Source organism: Dama dama, chromosome 4, assembly GCF_033118175.1.
Source record: "Dama dama isolate Ldn47 chromosome 4, ASM3311817v1, whole genome shotgun sequence".
Classification (NCBI taxonomy): domain Eukaryota; kingdom Metazoa; phylum Chordata; class Mammalia; order Artiodactyla; family Cervidae; genus Dama; species Dama dama.
In genome coordinates this window covers 31,618,761-31,631,097 of record NC_083684.1, presented here as the reverse complement: position 1 = coordinate 31,631,097, position 12,337 = coordinate 31,618,761, and positions in this window count along the sequence as shown.

Here is a 12,337-nt window from a genome sequence, read left to right as displayed (position 1 = left end):
GGGTCGCCGGCAGACCTCCCAACCTGGAAATCCGCAGAGATCTGGCAGGGCTTCAGAAAAGCCCTGTTCACTGACCTGCCAGGTGAAGACAAAGAGCACTGTTTTGTTTTTTTTTTTCCTTTTTTAAATGGCCTTGTTTTCACTTCAGATTGGATTGGGAGGGGTTAATCTTTTTTTTAAATTTATTTTTTGGGTTGCGCTGGGGCATCCTTGTTGCTTGGCTTTCTCTATTTTTTGCGAGGAGGGTGGGGAGGGGGGTGGGGGCTACTCTCCAGTTTTGGTGCACAGGCTTCGCATTGCAGTGGCTTCTGTTATTGCAGAGCACAGGTTCTAGGTGCATGGGCTTCAGTAGTTGCAGCAGGGCTCAGTAGTTGTGGCTCCTGGGCCTTGAGCATGCAGGCTTCAGTTGTTGCAGCACTCAGGGTCAGTAGTTGTGGCAGACTGGCTTAGTTGCTCCGCAGTGTCGACTTAAAAAATAGTCACAGCCTGAAAGTTGAGAGTTATGTTTTATTTGGTGGGCATTTTTAGGACTTAAAGCCTGGGAGACAGCATCTCAAGTGACCCTGAGAGAACAGGTTTGAGAAGGGGGGTGGTGTGAGGGTGTGTGTGTGGGGTGGGGGGGCGGGATCAGGTTATATAGAAGTTTGCAACAGGGCAGGTGGTCTGACCATCTAAAGATTATTGTTAATTAAGTCAAACCAGATATTTCAACTTAAGGAATTTAGCACTTTTCTCTGTAGAGGAGGATGTAAGAGTCTAGGGTCACTGAAATCTTTCCTTTCAGATGCATCTCAGCTATCTGGGAGTCAATATCCTTAGTTCCTCAAGGCTCACCATAGGGAGTGACTGCAGCCTAAGGGCTGCCAGATTATAGGTACTGTTCTTCCTGGGTGCCCTTGTAGCTCAGAAATTAACATTTGGAGGGACAGAATCGCTGATGGCTGGGACATCCTTGTTTACTGATATGGCAGGGAAATACTCCATTTCTCAGCAGCATGTGAAATCTTTCCGGACCAGGGATTGAACCCATGTTTCCTGCATTGGCAGGTGGATTCTTATCCGTTGCATTACCAGGGAAGTCCAGAAAAGAGCACTGTTAAAGAGAACAGGCAGAAGTTAAAATGGCCAAGATAGATTTTATTTAAAAAAAAAAAAAAAGATTGCAATAGAGACTTGGATATAGAACTGGGCCTGATTCAAAATACAACCAGAACAAGTAGGGATTTACTGCCAAGGAGCAAGTGGCGGGGTGGGGCAGCTTTGGTGGATGGAAAATTACTAAGAAGAGTTATCAAGTCTTCGGGGGCCATTCTGGTTGAAGGTAGGTGAGGGTGATCACATATCCCCAGGGTAGAGTGGGGATGCTCAGTTTGATCAGGTGTCAAGGGTAGGGTATTCAGGTAAACTGACTTAGCAAGATTCTTGCTAAAACTGGATTCAAGTATAGGGATGGGCCTTGATGGGGGGAATAGTCAAAGGAGCCTGACTAAGCAGAGAGTTGGGTTAAGCAGAGAGTCTTTGTCAGTTTCCCCTCTTGTTCAAGGGAAGGAGAGGCATTCTTCTTTCCTCTGATCAATATATTAATACATTCATTTCTCATTTGGTTGCTTTTTATTCATTTAGAACCAGCTGAATCATCTGTTGAGACTTGATGAGGGTTGATAATTGCTGTGCTGTGAGATCCAGGCATTTGATGAGAGGAATACCTTGAAGATAAATAGAAAGATGAAGACTAGAGGCCGAATTGGTCCTGTGCCCAACTTCGTAGACCTTCAGGGATCCTCCAGAAGAAGTCCCCAGACCTGTTGTCCTTCCTCCGTTGGGTGGTGATGGAAGTGATGCATGCACTTCTTCATTCATGTCTCGAACCTTCCTGGTTAAGGCAGAGATTTCATGTAGATTGCCAAGAACAAAGATGCAGCAGTTGCTTCTGACCACTGTGCACATGCCACCTTCTTGGATCATATCAAGGCTGATGCAGTTATGGAGAACAGCGTGCTGGGTTTCTCATCCTTGGTGAGTCACTGATTTGAGGCCAGTGGAGATGTTATCTGAGGACAAGTTGAATTGCTTCAGCAATGAGCAGGTTCTGTTGTTGAGTCTAACCTCTTGAGCCAGATGATAGATTCCTGAGAATGGTACCCAAAAGGTGGCAAACCTTTGCTCCCAAATAGTACTGAGGTCGTGGATGGAATGAATGTAGGCCCAATTCTATAACTTTTTTTCTAAATTGCTCCCCAGGAACCAAGATCATCTACAAGAATATCTGTAGATGGTGATGTAGATGATGTCTGGAATACCTTTTGTTCCTATAGTGGGAGGAAATGAAACTGAAGGAATGATGACTGTTTTAGAGATAGTTTAAGAGAGGAAGGAGATGGTGAGAAATAGAGTAAGATGAGGGGATGGGTGAGATTGTCAAGGTAACAGTATCTGGCCCAGATGGAAGGTAACAGCCAATAAGCATGGGTTCCATGGACAAAATAAGAATCATCTGGAGTTAGGTAGGGGCTATAGAGATAGTTATCTGATGGCTGAAGGTAACCAAAGGATGCTAAATTTGGGTGGGGAAAGGGTTTGTTTGAAGGTTGTCCTCCTGTGGTTGATCTGGGTCTCAGCAAATAGTCTGGGAGGGGCAATGGGATCATTTACACTTGTATGAGGGATGTGCAGAGTTCCTGTAGTGGCTTGGGGGTTTTATGTTGTACAGTATATCCTTGCAGCTTATTTGATAGCTAATAGTGTGTACCCCTACCTGTATATTGCCCTTCCCCCTTTCCTCTCCCCCTGCCCCATAACCACTAATTTGTTCTCTTTATCTGTGAATTTGCATCCTTTTTGTTATATCACCAGTTTGTTGTATTTTTTTTAGATTTCACATGTGAGTGATATACAGTGTTTGTCTTTGTCTGATTTATTTCGCTTAGCATAATACCCTCCAAATCCATCCATGTTGCTGAAATAGCAAAATTTCATCCTTTCTTATGGCCCAGTGGCATTCTATTAAATATATATATCACATTTTCTTTATCCATTCATCAGTTGATAGACATCTAGGTTGCTTCCCTATCTTTGGCTATTGTAAAAAAAATGCTGCTGTGAACGTTGGGGTGCACATATCTTTTCAAATAAGTATTTTTTTTCAGGTATATATACCCAGGAGTGGAATTGCTGGGTCATATGGTAGTTCTATTTTTAGACTTTTGAGAAACCTCCATTCCATTTTTCATAATGGCTGTACCAATTTCCATTTCCCCCAACAGTGTGCAAGCGTTCCCTTTTCTCTGCATCCTTGCCAACATTTGTTCCCGGTGTTCTTTCTGATGACAGTCATTCTGACCAGTGTGCGGTGATACCTCCTTGTGGTTTTCTCACCCTTTTTTTTCTTTTTGGCTGTGTCACATGGCTTGTGGGATCATAGCTCCCTGATCAGTAGTTGTACCCAGGCCCTGGCAGTGAAAGTGCTGAGTCCTAACCACTGAACCATCGGGGAACTCCTCCCTTGTTTTTTTCATTGTCTGTTAAAAATTTATTTTTGGCCATGCTGGGTCTTCGTTGCTGCTCAGACTTTTCTTGAGTTGTGGTGCGTGGGCTTCTCACTGTAGTGGCTTCTCTTGTTGCAGAGCACGGGCTCTCGGCACATGGACTTCAGCACTTGCGACATAGCGGCTCATTAGTTGTGGCTTGCAGGTTCTAGAATGCGAGCTCAGTAGTTGTGGATCGTGGGCTTAATTGCCCTTGGCATGTGGAATCTTCCCAGACCAGGGATCGAACTTGTGTCCCTTGCATTGGGCAGGTGGATTCTTGTCCACTGGACCACCAGGGAAGTCCTTTTCATTGTGATTTTGGTTTACATTTCCCTGATGATTAGCAATACTGAGCATCTTTTCATGTGTCTATTGGCCATCTGCCTTTCCTCTTTGGAAGAAATATCTATTCAGTTCTTCTGTCCACTAAAAAAGAAATCAGGTTGTGTTTTCACTTTATTTTATTTTTTTCATTTATTTTTATTAGTTGGAGGCTAATTACTTTACAATATTGCCATCTCCTTCTGCAGGGGATCTTCCCGACCCAGGGATCGAACCCAGGTCTCCCACATTGCAGGCAGACGCTTTAACCTGTGAGCCACCAGGGAATCCCTGTTTGTGTTTTTGATGTTGAGTTATATGAGCTGCTTATATGTGACTCTTGTATTTCTTTAGTTATGAAACACAACTCTAGTGTTGAACACCCAGTGATTTGACAGCAGTGTTAGCGATGAGTAAAATGGTGTAATAATCCTGAGACTTCTAGGCTCGAGATTGGTTTTTTTGACAGTGGCATTTCTAGAAGACTAGACTGCTTATTGTAGTCACGTGAAGGATAATCAGGAAGTTCTAAAGGGAAGGCAGTCAACGGAACCTTGACTTGTTGATTTAGGATCAAGTGTGTTTTGTTGATTCTTGACAGTATCTAAGGATGTCACATTGAATAAAGCTAGAATCTTCCACTAGTCAAGATGAATAAGGCGTCCCCAAAGCCTTCCTGTGATTGTTTCGTAAGGGGATAGTTTGGGACTTCCCTGGTGGTCCAGTGGCTAGGACTCTGCGCTCCCAGTGAAGGGGGCCTGGGTTCAATCTCTGGTCAGGAAACTAGATCCCACATGCCTCACAGCTAAGGATCCCACATGCCACAACTGAAAGATATTGCCGCAACTCAAGAAACCACGTGTTGTAACTGAGTCCCGGCACCATTGAATAAATAAATAATTAAAAAATAATAAATATTTTTTTAAAAAGGGAGATAGCTTGCCTGAAGATAGGGGTGACGATGTGAGAGTCCTGAGAACAAGGGACAGGGCTTGTGCCCGAGTAAGCCTGGTCCTTTGGACAGTGGAGCCAGTCTGCCTTGAGGATGGTATTTCTATGCTCTTTCTGTGGCACTTGATGGCTGAGGATGCTAAGGACAGTGGAGTCTCTGACTATTGTGTTGCCTTTTCCATTCTCTGTATAATTTTACCAGTGAAATGTGATCCCCTGTTGCTAGAGATGGTAGACGGGATGCCACAGGTAGGGAAGATTTGTTGCAGGAACCCTTTGGCAACTGATGTTGCTGAGGCATTTGGGCAGGGGAAAGCCTCTTCCCATTTAGAAAACAGGCAGACAGTGGTGAGAACACACTGGTAGCCTCGTGCTTTTGGTAACTGGATAAAATCTACTTCCCGGTAAAGAAAGGCCTGAGGGGGAGCTGCCTCCCTTCTTGCCCCACTTTTACTTATATTTCTGGCAATTGAGGCAAGTGAACTGCTTGAGCCAAATAAAAGCCAAACGGTCCAAACTACTTTTTACCTAATATATCCTGCATCTTGTCCTTTCTGTATGAGTCATGTTGTGTAAACCACATGCAATGACTCGAGAGAGATATTAATACTTAAGGGATATGAAGCAGACATCTTGGTGATTCCAAAGTCCATCTGAATGGCTTGAACAGACAGCTTTTTTCCCATCCAAATTCTTTCTGAGTCTGAAGCTGTTATCTGGGTCATGTGGACCTCTTTTATGATTTTCTTAGGAGTCATTCTTTTTTAAAAGCTAATTAATTTGGCTGCGCTGGGTCTGACTTGCAGCAGGAGGGATCTTCAATTTTTGTTGCGACATGCAGGATCACTTGTGGCATGTGGAATCTAGTTACCCAACCAGGGATCGAACCCAGACCCCCTGCGTTGGGAGCATGGAGTCTTAGCCACAGGACCACCAGGGAAGTCCCAGGAGTCCTTCTAAATTAGTGCTGTTCCTTGAGGGAAGGTGAATAATCCCCCTGGGGTCTAGGGCCTCAAAGAGGGATGCAGGGGGCACCATTCCAAAGCATGGAAACTGCTTAGATTTTTTTGGTGGTTGGGGAAGATGCTGCTAATTTATTGTATTTATTGTACTTTATCTGGATTTTTGTATGCTATGTCTTTCAGTTTTAACTGTCATGCTCTGCTGGGGTAATAACAATACCTTTAGAAGTTCTGCTATTTGGGGCCCATTTTTGACTAGGGTACCAGCTACTGTCATGAATCTTCTGTTTCTAGCATATACCAAAATCAAACACTAACCCAAGTTGTAGTGGCTATCAGCATAGATGTTAACCTTCATTCCTTCTGCTCTTAGGCAAGCCCAGGTAAGAGCAATTAACTCAGCTATGTGGGCTGAACTGATGTTTGGCAAGCCTCGATATTCTAGAGGTTTATGTTGATCAGTGATGGCCTGTGCAGCCCGGAAGGCCTCATCTTCCTTCCAGAGGTAGGAGCCACTGACCTGAAGAATGAGGTCAACTTGGGGGAGGGGCTTTTCTGATAAATCTAGCCTAGGACAGAACAATGATCTAGTGTTAATGACACAATCCATCAGTGGATAAAGGAAGCAAGAGAGCAGGGTTAAGGCTTTGACTTGGATGTATACTAACGTGAGAAGAGAGAGTAGTAGGGAGAGAGTAGCTTTCATGAGAGCTAAGTCAAGATGAAGAAAAGTACTGTGTATTTTCATTAGGTGACGGAGCACAGGGGACATATATATCAGGCAGATGACCTAATACTAAATCGGGGGTAGCTCAGACAAGTGTGGTGGTTGTAGCCATGGCTCACAGGCATGGGGGCTATGCCGTAGCTGCTGGGTCAAAGGTCAAACTATAATATCCCAGAGGTCTTGGGTGTCCATTACACTTCTAGGATAACACTCTGAGGGCATGACCCTCTCATTTATGCACAGACAAGAGGCAGGGAGTCCTTGGAAAGTTCACAGGTAGGAAGTGAAAGCAGAGAGCCCTTAAGGTTCTTGGAAAGCATCTTTGGAAAGGGGGTTCTGAACTACTGGGACTGGGGGTGCCTCCCAGTCATGGAATAGAGGGGTGAGGCAATCATAGAGAAATTACGGGATTTCCCTGGTAGTCCAGTGGTTAAGAATCCGCCGCCAATGCGGGGGACAGAGGGTCGATCCCTGGTCCGGAGAGATGCCACATGCCTCGGAACAACTAAGTGTGCTGCAACTGCTGAAGCCTGCTTGCCGTGCAGCCTGTGCTCTGCCACAAGAGAAGCCCCCATCACGAGAAGCCTGCACACCACAACCAGAGAGGAGCCCTGCCCTGCTCGCCGCAACTAGAGAAAGCCCATGCGGCAGCCAAGACCCAGCACGGCCAAAAATAATTTAAAAATAAATAAAGATACTTAAAAAAAATGAGGTTTCCATGGCCTATAATATCCCACAGGACCCCCAAACCCTGTCAGTTGTCCTTTTTTTTTTTCAGGGAGAGGAAAAATGGTGAATAGCAGAGTCTGGGGAGATGGTTTTCCCTGCAGCTGAAACATCATGACCCAGATAGCAGACACACAGAGAGCATAGCTGAAATTCGTCTCTAGCCTCCTCGCGGCCCTTTCTTGCGAATGCCTTCGAAAGGTCTTCAGTGTCCAAAAGGGGTTGTCATGACTGCCAGAACATAGGAGGTCATCTGCCTGTTGGATTATGGTGGAGTCTCCTGGGAATTTTAAGTCCCTGGAAATGACATTCAGGATGTATAAGAAGGAAGTGGGAGCCCCAGTAATCCCTGGGGCAGAACAGTCCAGGTGTGTGATTGGTTATCCCAGGTAAAGGCAACATGTACTGGATTCCTTATAAAGGGGAATCCTAAACAAGACAGAACACAAGTTGAGGGCTGAAAAGTATTGGGTGTTGGGAGGAACAGCAGATGGGATAGTGCTAGGACTAGGCATCAGGGCATATCTGAGTTTGACAATTTTAAGAAATCTCAGATCTGGACTAACTAACCTCCTTGCCCATTGCGGGTTTTGATGGCCCAAATGGGAGTTGTGCATGGATTAGAAGTAGGGGCTGAGCATTTCCTTTCTAGTAAATCTTGGATTATCAGTCAGGGGCCCTCAAGACCTTCTGGCTTTCAGTGCTATTGGGGAATCCTAGGCAGGGGCATGGAAAGATCCATTTCTATCTTAAGGGATAGCTTTCCCCTCTTCTTGAGGTCTGGCCACTTGTAGACTCAAGCCCTTCTTTCTTACAATTTCAGAAGGAGGGAACCATGATTTTGGAGCTTGCCATAGATTAAAATTTTCAGGTCCTTCTAGCTGTTTTAACTGCAGTGCCCTAAGCTTGCAATTTTCTGGAAATACCATCTTCATAATGCTGGGCTAATGCCTGGAGTCAGACAAGTTTGCATTTTGCCTGTTAATACTATTTCTCTGTAATGTGTCATGGAGCTCTGGCCTGAGGCCGTTTACAAAGCTTGTGGTCAGAGCAGAGGCCGTTAGGGAGGTCAGATCCAGCCCTGGGTGCTCTTACTGGGCTGTTTCTAATTGATGGAGATGGCCATCAATTAGATGGGCAGCCACAGCTCATCTCTTTGCTGTTTACAATTTTGAATACAGGACCCCTCCCTTTTGGTGGGATGGCTTCTGATGACTTTTCTCTTACTTCCCTCATTCTCCCTTGAGAATCAGGGTCGTCTGAGACTCTTGAGAGTCTTCAGAAATGGGGTTCCCTTTGGCCTTCCAAACCAAAGGGCAGCATCCCTAGGGTCAACTGGTAGGGGGATAGGTTGACATCAGTTGGGGAATCTGGAGAGTGTGCTCCCAGGACAGTCTTCAGTTCTTCAGTAAATCTCTTTTCATTCAGCAGATCAGGAAAATTTAAAAAAAAAAAAAAAGTTTATTTATTTTTGGCTGCCCTGGGTATTCCTTGCTATGCATAGACTTTCTCTAGTTGTGGCGAGCGGTGGCTACTCTCTCTTCGTGGTGCACAGGCTTCTCATTGCCGTGGCTTCTCTTGTGGGGTCTGGGCTCTCAGCACACAGGCTTTGGTAGTTGTGACACATGGGCTTATTTGCCTCATGGCATGTGGAATCTTCCTGGACCAGGGATCAAATCCAAGTCCGCCGCTGGTGAAGGACATTTTGGGGAGAAGGACAGATGTCAGAGAGAGCTGGGAGGGGGGACTCGGGCACTGTGAAGGGGTCTATGGGGTTTACTGGATCAGAAAATATTTTCCGAAAACATAGTTGAAGAACTTCAATAGTTTGAATAATTTAGCTGCTTTTTGACTTCTTCAGAGCAAGTGAAAAAAGTGGACCATCGTGCATCAGAAATTTGAGTTCTGTTTTGCCCTAGGGCTTCCCCTTAGGTAGGCTAATTTGAACAGATTCCAGGAACCCCAGGAGGGGCTGTGTTAGCTCTAGAGTTTTGGGTAAGATATCATCAGTGAAGACAGACAGTACTTGGGCCATAGAAGCGTGTGGTCCACAGGAATATGAAGACAGTTTCAGTCAATCAACAAGCCCCCGTGTTTATTTTTTTTTAACTAATGCTTTTTTTAAAAAATTAATTAATTTGGCTGCACCGGGTCTTAGTTGTGGCAGTCAAGATCTTCCATCTTCATTCTTAGGTGTGGCATATGGGATCTAGTTCCCTGACCAGGGATGTAACCCAGGACCCCAGCATTGGGAATGCAGAGTCTCAGCCACCAGATCCCCAGGGAAGTCCCAAGAAGCCTATGTTCTCAAACATGGTGGCTTTCCACTTACAGAGAAACATGGGCTTCTAACTCAGCCTCTGTTCCTTGTTAGGGAGAGGGTTCAAGAGAACGTGACTAAAGTTTGGTCAAGCACAGAATCTTGGTCAGCCCCAACAGTGGACATTACCTGGTGTTGAATAGAGCATCCGGAGAGAAAAGAAGTCGAGGTTTGGACAAAAGGGGACAATTTCATCCATTTCCATGAACTTTTGTGCGGGGTCCCTCATTTGGGAAGTGGATTTCTAAGGTTTTCACTTTGAAATTTCCTTCTGGGAAATGTAGTGTAGTCATCAGAAATGGACAGCAGGGTTGTCTCCATTTAACTGATTGCACTGCAATCTTTCATAATATTTATTCACAACTGGCAAACTAAAAAAAAAAGCTTGCTTTTAGGGGGTACCTAGTAAGGACGGGAGCCCAGGAACTATAAGCAGTGCTGTCTGCTACATGGTCAGACAGGGCTGGTCACTGTTTTCTCGCTAGTGACTGGTTTCTGCCCCTACCGCTACCTCAGGGCTCCAAGGTAGGTATGTACCTGCACCCATCACAGGGGTCTGCAGTTCTGTGGCTCTGGCCAGACCCCAAGGCCTCAGGGGATCAGTGGGACTAAGCCCTGTGAACTCCGACCTTTCAGTCACCCAGTTTTTTGTTTTTTTTTTTTAATTGGAGTATAGTTGATTAACAGTGTCACGTTAATTTCAGGTGTATAGCAAAGTGACTCAGTTATATATATATATATACATCTATCTATTCTCAGTCACCCAGCTTTGAAACACCACCCACATCTTGCCTCAATCTTTTCATCTAGCCCCTAACCCTCCCCTCCTTTTCGTCCTGGAGTCTTTTTGAATTAAATCCCAGACACCTCATTTCACAGCACAGTTTCATTCTGAGACCCTGCTGGGGTGTGAGAAGTTATACAAATAGCTCTGGATCCAAAGCCAGGCCAGGGGTTCCGGCCCAGCACAAATTTACTTACTGGGCAACCTTTTTTAAACTTTTTATTTATTTACTGGGCCATCTTCAGCAGGTGATCTCCCCTTTTGGGGTCAACCTCCTTATTTGTAAAAGGCAGGTTCTGGCTCAGGTAGAGGCCAAGATCCCTCGTTCAGTAAAGGAAAGGCAGGGTGGGTTGGAGGCAGGCCTGGAGCCCCTCGCCCCCAACCCCTGGCTGCCCTGCTGCGGGCCCCTCGGGGCTCCTGGTACGGAGACCGGGAATAAACAAAACAAGCTGGGGTAATTTCCCTCTTCCTTGGAAACAGAGCTGGGGTGGTCTGGAGAGGCGTGTGGAGAGAACGGAGAGTGCCAGGTGGAAGGGGGCCAAACGGGCCGGGAGATGATGATTTCCCTGCCCTGTGGGGAACATCTAAGGACACCGAGGCCAGATGTGTTGATTTTGCACCCTCCCTGGTGTGATAAAACCCCCCTCGAGAGCATGTCTTTATTCCAAGCCAGCCTGCCGAGGGGTGGACCCCAGCTGGCTTTGGTCTCGCCTCCCGTCTCCTGAACACATCTCCTCTTATGGAAGAGCCCCAGCTGCTTCTGCACTGTCAGCGCGGCGCCGGTGATCGCAGCCTCTCCAGCGGCGCACTCAGGGTCTGGGTGTCTGCCAAGCCCTGCTGCCCGCCGCCCCTCCCCCCTCGGTGAGTCTCCTGCTTCCTCCATCACCACCTCCACTCTCCCTCGAAGAGCCGGTTATTGATCTTGGCCCATCTCTCAAAGATGCCGCACTCTAATTCCACCCTTGCGCCACTTCCTCCCCCAGGGGACCTGCCGGTCAGTCAGTCCCCCTGGGTTTGTTAATGGTGATGCTATATGACCTGGGGGGTGAGGGGGACCCTCCCAGGAAGAAGGAGTGCCTGAGATGGAGGCTCCAGGGCCCTGATGAGGATGATCAGGTGGTCCATGCCCTCAACACCCGCCTTGTAAGATGCTGGTCTCTATCCTGAAATTGGAACTTGCAGGAAATTGGGTGATTTTGCTTGCATCTCCCAGATGGGAATGGGTATTTTCTGCATCCTGTCGGCCCCACCCCCTCATGAGCATCCAGAGGGTTGGAGGAGGCTGATTCACTCAGCTGCCCAGGTCCGGGGCTGGCACGGAGCAGGTGTCAGCAAGCGCTGGCTGCACAGCTGGCTGCCAGGAAGGCTGGCCTGCATCTCCCTCTCCAGCCCGTGTGACCTCAAAAGCCAGCACACCTGAGTGGCCAATCCCGGTTAATCAGCAGCTCCATGCAAAGGGCTTAGGGAAGAAGGCACAGAATGTGATTTCCTGGGTCTCCCCAGGGTGGTGATTTGGGAGCAGGCCTCAGGAAGAGGCCAGGAGGGAGGTTCAGGAAGGAGAGTGGGAACCAGAGCCACAGGCCCCCTCCTCCCCACATCCTTCCCAGTGGAAAGGGGGTGGTCTGGGCTGGAGCAGGGAGAGCAGGCCTGGCAGGTTGCAAAGGCCAGCACTGAGGTTAGGGCCTAGTCTGACTTCTCACGTGACCCCAGGCAATTCATGGAACCTGCTTTTCTGGAAAAGCAGAATAATCACTCCTACCTGGTTTAATCTCCAGGGGGTTCCTGGGAGGAACAGATGGGAGGGTCCTAGAAAAGGACTCCGAAAGTGTCACGAAAGTGTCACAGCAGGATCGTGTCTAGATGTCTGTGCTTATGCCTTGGTCCAGGTATCGTGTGTGCCCCCCTCTGGCAAGCAGGCCTGGCAGGCCAGGTGCCCGCCCCCTGTACTGACGCATCGTCATGGCCTCTCATGGCCACCTTAAGAGGTCATAACGGAGACTCCCAAGGGTACATCCCCAC